We start from the raw sequence: 6,563 nt of genomic DNA on the forward strand, positions 1-6,563 counted from the left end.
GTACATGTGGCCACAGGTGTGCACAAGCCAAGACCCGAGTGGCACTGTGTGGAAGAGAAGAGACATAAACATGTGTAGATTATAGAATGGATGCCTGATTTCAGCTTGCAAAGTCTCCTTTATAATGAAGTTATAGTCTTTCAGATTAGAACCTGATTTGTCATCTCTTGGGGCATCTCAGCATCACACAGACAAGAAAAGTTGTAGAGCATTCATAGGAGAACCACCTGTGGCCTGTCTCAGCAGTGTAGTTTTACTAGAAAGGGAGAATCTCAAGGGTAATGAAGTGTCTTCTCTCCCAGTGGAAAGTACACCATCATCTCCTGTTTCCCCCAGAAGTAGGACTCTGGCATACATACCTTCAAAAATATTGGTTAGAGCCAGGCGTGGTGGTGCATGCCTTTCATCCCAGTACTTGAGAGGCAAAGGAATGAGGATTGCTGTGAGTTCAAGGCCATCGTGAGTCCACATAGTGAATTCCAGGTCAGCCTGGGCAAGAGTGAAACCCTACCTCAAAAAAAGGAAAATATTGTTAGAATAAACAATAATTGTGTTGTATTTGAGTACAATTTATAATATATTACAATACTACACTAAACAAGGACTCGCTAACCTAAACATGCACAGCAAGTTTGGACTGCTCCCATTGTTATCAATAAAACACTATTGGAACACCATCATGCTCATTTGCACGCCTATTGTCTATATAACATTTCATAGTCATAGACTTCAGTATTTTCAGTAGAAGCTATATGGTCTCTAACACAAAATATAATATTTGGTCATTATGGGCAATTTCTAGTGTCAGAGGTAGCAAGAGCTAAAATGAGGAATCATGTAGAATTAAAATGCCTTAGAAATTACAGTCATAAAAGAATGCTTCATTCTAAAAGCACAGAAACTATTTTCGATGAACTCATAGCAGAAAAAAATTTCCTAAATCAGGGTTAGAGATGTCAGTCTAGATAGGGGAGTAATTTAGGACCCAGATTGTACAATATCCGAAAAGCACCTCACTTTATCCTAATCAATATTAAACCAATAAATATACAGAACAAACAAAGTAAACTGTTGCCACCAAGAGAGAAAAACTAAGTCACTTATAATGGCAGATTAGTTAGAATTAATGGAAAAATTTTTAGTAGAAATGATAAAAGCTGGAAACGCTTGAATAATATATCTCAACTTGTAAAAGATAAATGCCAACCCTGACTCTATAGCTAAGAAAAAAAATGTCCAGAATACTTGATGAAGAAAGGAAAAAATTTTGTGATAAAAAGAGGCTGAAAGAATATATTACCACTGTGTCAGATCTTCAAAAAGTACTTGAAGGAACCCTTTGGATTGACAAGAAAGAACAGAACATGCACAAGGCCACAGGAATGAATTCATCATGCTTGGATAATAGTTAAGCAAAACTGGAATAGGAAAACTCCAAGCAGCACAAAATCAACATGTGGTCAACAAATAATACTTGTCATTCAGTAATGACTATGGAAAGTTAATGGTTTCAATTCACCACTGAAAAGACACGGATGAAGTAATTGTAAGAATCTAACAACAACTGAAAAGCTAACCAGCATACCCATAAACTAGTGGCTTTTGTTTTGACTAAGTGCTTGCACAGAAAGAGGGGGCCCAGATATGCCAACGGCAGGCCCTGACATCCCCCAGATCCTACATTTTCAAGCACACGCACACTTCCTCAGATGAAATTTTCAAAACAAACCCTTTCACTCACATTGGTTTCTTAATAGAATTTGTTCTGCACCAGAAATGACAACCAGATTACAAGAGCAGCTCTAGAGCGTATGATGAAACAAATCACCATGAATTAAAATATTCGAATATTAATAATATGCAAAGCCTTAGCCTCTCATGTACCCTAACCTCTAGAAGAGGAGTTCACGTTTTCAGAGGCACACGAGGAACAGAATAGTTCAGAGAACATTCATCACACGGCTCTGTACAGATAGACACTGACCTTGGCCTTGGTTCTGAAGAAGGATTTGGAAAGAGATGTAACAGGAGGGGAGAGGTGATGGTGTCCAGATCCTGCAAATTGCCTAACAATGTATAATCATTGGATGGGTCCTCCCCAGGGTACACAGTGACAGACGCTAACTCATTTCTCTTCATTAAAGCACACTTGGTGCCCCTCCATGCAGCCCAGTGCAGTCATCTTTCTCTTCTCTTTTACTCCGAGTTTCACGGATATACTTACTCCATGTAGGGAGATCGTTTAGCATCTTTCTTTTTGAATGGCTTATTTCGCCTAACATAACGGCCTCTAAGTTCTGCCCCATGAAGTTACATCGGAATTGTCTCCAGTCACAGTGAGAACACTCAAGAGGAGAGTTTGCTGAGGCCCAGTGCCCATCCACTGCCCAGCGCCCCACCCTGCAGCCCTCAGTCTGCACTTGCCAGAAGAGAAATGAGTTAGCGTCTGTCACTGTGTACCCTGGGGAGGACCCATCCAATGCATATACATTGTTAGGCAATTTGCAGGATCTGGACACCATCACCTCTCCCCTCCTGTTACATCTCTTTCCAAATCCTTCTTCAGAACCAAGGCCAAGGTCAGTGTCTATCTGTATAGAGCTGTGGGCACTCAGCATTGGTGAGATTGGAAGCCACCCCAAAAGGTAATGAGGCCGAGTGACAAAAAATAAAATAAAGTAAAATAAAATACAATAAAATAAACAGATACCTAGGCCTGTAGTGGAAGAGCTAATCTCTTCTTTTCTTGTCAGGGCAGTTTATGGGTTATAAACTCTTGGTTGGCCTTGCCATTTTCAAATAACCTATATTTGTGGGTTAAATATTGTTGCCTTTGATACTTTCATATTTACAGGGCCTCTGTCTTTTGCTTCTCTCATTATTGGGGACAGGGTCTGATCCAGATCCAGGTTTACCTGGATCCCAATTCAGAATAGAAATCTCTACCTCCCATCCTACAAGACTAAGGGTGTAAACAACACACACCCTTAGGGATTTTGGCTTTAAAAGACTATCTGTTTATTTATTTGTTTGATTAATTTGAGAGACAGAAAGGTGGAGGGGGTGAGGAATGAGTGTGGCAGGGCCTCTAACCACAGCAAACAAACTCCAGATGCACGCGCCCCCTTGTGCATCCGGTTTAAGTGGGTACTGGGGAATTGAATTGGCATCCTTTGGCTTTGCAGGCAAGTCCCTTAAAGCCATCTCTCCAGCCCCTACCTGTTGTTTTAATCACCACAATTGTATACTTTGTGCTGGTTTTTATTGATTGTGCATATTGCTAGATTGAAGTTTAGAATTTGCCAGTAAATTCTTCCACCCAGTCCACTAGAATACTTGCTTAGCAAGCAAACTCAACACCTAGGATTACTTCTGTGGCTTGATTAGGGGACAAGAGCTACACCTGGTACGTTGAACAAAATGGTAAATCATCTTTCTGTCCACTGAGGCAAATAAGATGGTTAAGGTTACTTTTGCAAAGCCAGTCATGTGCCAGGCTTGACTGCCAATGCCTGTGATCCTAGCATTCTCTACCCCTTTCTCCAACTCATGGGGGTCGCAGATTCTCAGTGATCCAAGGGGGAGAACAAAACAGAACAAAACAAAACAGAGGGCTGGAGAGATGGCTTAGCGGTTAAGCGCTTGCCTGTGAAGCCTAAGGACCCCAGTTCGAGGCTCGGTTTCCCCAGGTCCCACGTTAGCCAGATGCACAAGGGGGCGCACGAGTCTGGAGTTCATTTGCAGAGGCTGGAAGCCCTGGCGCGCCCATTCTCTCTCTCTCCCTCTGTCTTTCTCTCTGTGTCTGTAGCTCTCAAATAAATAAATAATTAAAAAAAACAAAAAAAAACAAAACAGAAATGACTCAGCATGTGAGGGAGAAAGAAAGAAAAGCCTGCAGTGTCTGCATTAATACTCAAGGAGAGATTCATAAAACAGACACAAGTAAACAATTTAATGCTTCACCTTAAGACCTTGGAAAAAGAAGATCAAGGCAAAGCAAAAACCATACATGAGAAGAAATAATAAAGATTAGGGCATGAATTAATGGACTAGAAACAAAAACAAACATACAAATAAAAATCCAAAGAATCAATGAAACAAAGAGTTGGTTCATTTTTTTTTCTTTTCAACTTTTTTTATTAACAACTTTCATGATTGTAAACAATATCCCATGGTAATGCCCTTCCTACCCAAACTTTCCTCTTTGAAACTCTATTCTCTATCATATCCCCTCTCCCTCTCAATCAAAGAGTTGATTCTTTGACAGGATAAACAAGATTGATAAACCCTTAGCAAATCTGACCAGAAGAAAGAGAGAAGAGACAAAATTAATAAAAATTAGAGATGAAAAAGGCACCACTACAATAGATACCAAAGAAGTTCAGACAATTATAAGGACATAACCTTAAGAATATATATGCCCCTAAATTTGAAAATCTGAAAGAAATGGATAATATCCTTGATTCATATGACCTACCAAAATTAAATCAAGATGAAATAAACCATTTAAATAGACCTATAACAAGTACAGAGATCCAAACAGTTATAAAAAGTCTCTCAACTTAAAAAGCCCAGGCCCAGATAGATTCTCTGGTGAATTTTGCCAGATCTTCATGGAAGAACTAACACCAATGCTCCTCAAACTTTTCCATAAAATAGAAAAGGAAGGAATTCTACCCAACTCCTTCTATGAAGCCAGCATCACCCTCATACTGAAACCAGGCAAAGGCAGAACAAAAAAAGAACATTACAGATCAATCTCCCCCCTGAACATAGATGCAAATTCTGAACAAAATATTGACAAACAGAATACAAGAATAGTGTTGTGTGGAAGGAGAGAAGGTTAGCACTCGCCTTGACAAGGATGGAAGAGGCCCTTGGGCCTTACAACACGCACACAGAATACACGAATATATCACAAAGATTATGCACCCTGACCGAGTTGGCTTTATCCAAGGGATGCAGGGATGGTTCAACATATGCAAAGTAATAAATGTAATACATCATATAAATGGTCTGAAGGACAAAAATCACATGATCATCTCAATAGATGCAAAAGAGGCATTTGACAAAATGTAACATCCTTTCATGGTAAAGTATTACAGAAACTGGGAATAGAAGGAACATATCTCAGCATAATAAAAGCTATTTATGACAAACCTACAGCCAACATAATACTACGTGGGGAAATTCATGAAGCTTTTCCACTAAATTCAGGAGAAAAACAGGGGTGGCTACTTTCCCCACTTTTATTTAATATAGTACTGGAGGTCTTAGCCATAGCAATAAGGCAAGAGACACTCTTAAAAGGGATACAAATTGGCAAGGGAGATATTTTAAGCTATATTACAAAAGCAGCATGGTAGTGGCAAAAAGACAGACACATAGATCAATGAAACAGAACAGAGATGCAGATGTTAACCCAGGCAGCTACAGCCATCTGATTCTTTGAGAAAAGTGCCAAAATTATAACTATTTGCAGATTATATGATCCTATACATAAAAAGACCCTAAAAACTCTACCAGCAAACGGTTAGAGCTGATAAACACTTATAGCAATGTAGCAGGATACAAAATGAATGCACAGAAGTCATTAGCTTTCCTATAGACTAACAACAAACATGCGGAGAATGAAATCAGGGAATCTCTCCCATTTACAATTGTCTAAAAAATATGATAAAGTGGGCTGGAGAAATGGTTTAGCGGTTAAGCGATTGCCTGTGAAGCCTAAGGACCCCGGTTCCAGGCTCGATTCCCCAGGTCCCACGTTAGCCAGATGTACAAGGGGGCGCACGCGTCTGGAGTTCGTTTGCAGTGGCTGGAGGCCCTGGCGCTCCCATTCTCTCTCTCTGTCTGCCTCTTTCTCTCTCTGTCACTCTCAACTAACTAAATAAAAATGAACAAAAAAATATGATAAAGTGAAGAATACAGGGAGACTTCCAGTCAAGATGGCGACCACCTAAGTGCACCGCACATCCCCGGAAAGAAAGGCAAGTTGTTGAGGGTTCACTGGGTCTTTTAGGGGAGCGCAATCTCTAATAGATCGCCAGCGGGAGGGAGCAGAGGGGGAAAAAGGGAATCGCTGATTCCTCCCCCAATCTCCCCAAGCAGCCACTGTACCCACCGTCCCAGCTTCAGGGTACTCCCCAATTACTGTAGGAAAGGGGACCCAGGCCAAAATAGTTCCACTGGCCTCACTGCACAGGGATGATCACCCTGCTACCCTTGCACACGTGTGACCTTGGGCAGACTCCGCCCACTGGCCCACTTGAGCTCAGGCTCCATCTATCCAGCTGCTGGCCACACGTGCCGCATGCCTCCACCTATGCAAGCATGGCCTGCTCTGCACATCTTCCCACTTACTGGTCCGGCCACCGCCCGTCCATGCACGAGCTCAGGTCCATTCCAGCTGCCCATGTGAGCTCAGGATCACTCAGCCTGCTTGCCGGTTCCAGCTCAGGTGCTCAGGCCCAGCGTGGCCTCCCGCAGGTGTCCTGTTGCGCAGCAGCTCAGACTGCTTCTGTGTCCCACTGTGCTTGAGCTTAGGCTGCTTCTGGTGCTTG

At 41.8% G+C, this 6,563-nt stretch overlaps 1 pseudogene; it reads left to right on the forward strand.

Moving 5' to 3' along the window:
• Window positions 1–4,820: 4,820 nt before the first annotated feature.
• Window positions 4,821–4,916, forward strand: LOC123454975 (annotated as a pseudogene).
• Window positions 4,917–6,563: the final 1,647 nt, after the last annotated feature.

This window comes from Jaculus jaculus, chromosome 14, assembly GCF_020740685.1.
Source record: "Jaculus jaculus isolate mJacJac1 chromosome 14, mJacJac1.mat.Y.cur, whole genome shotgun sequence".
Classification (NCBI taxonomy): Eukaryota; Metazoa; Chordata; class Mammalia; order Rodentia; family Dipodidae; genus Jaculus; species Jaculus jaculus.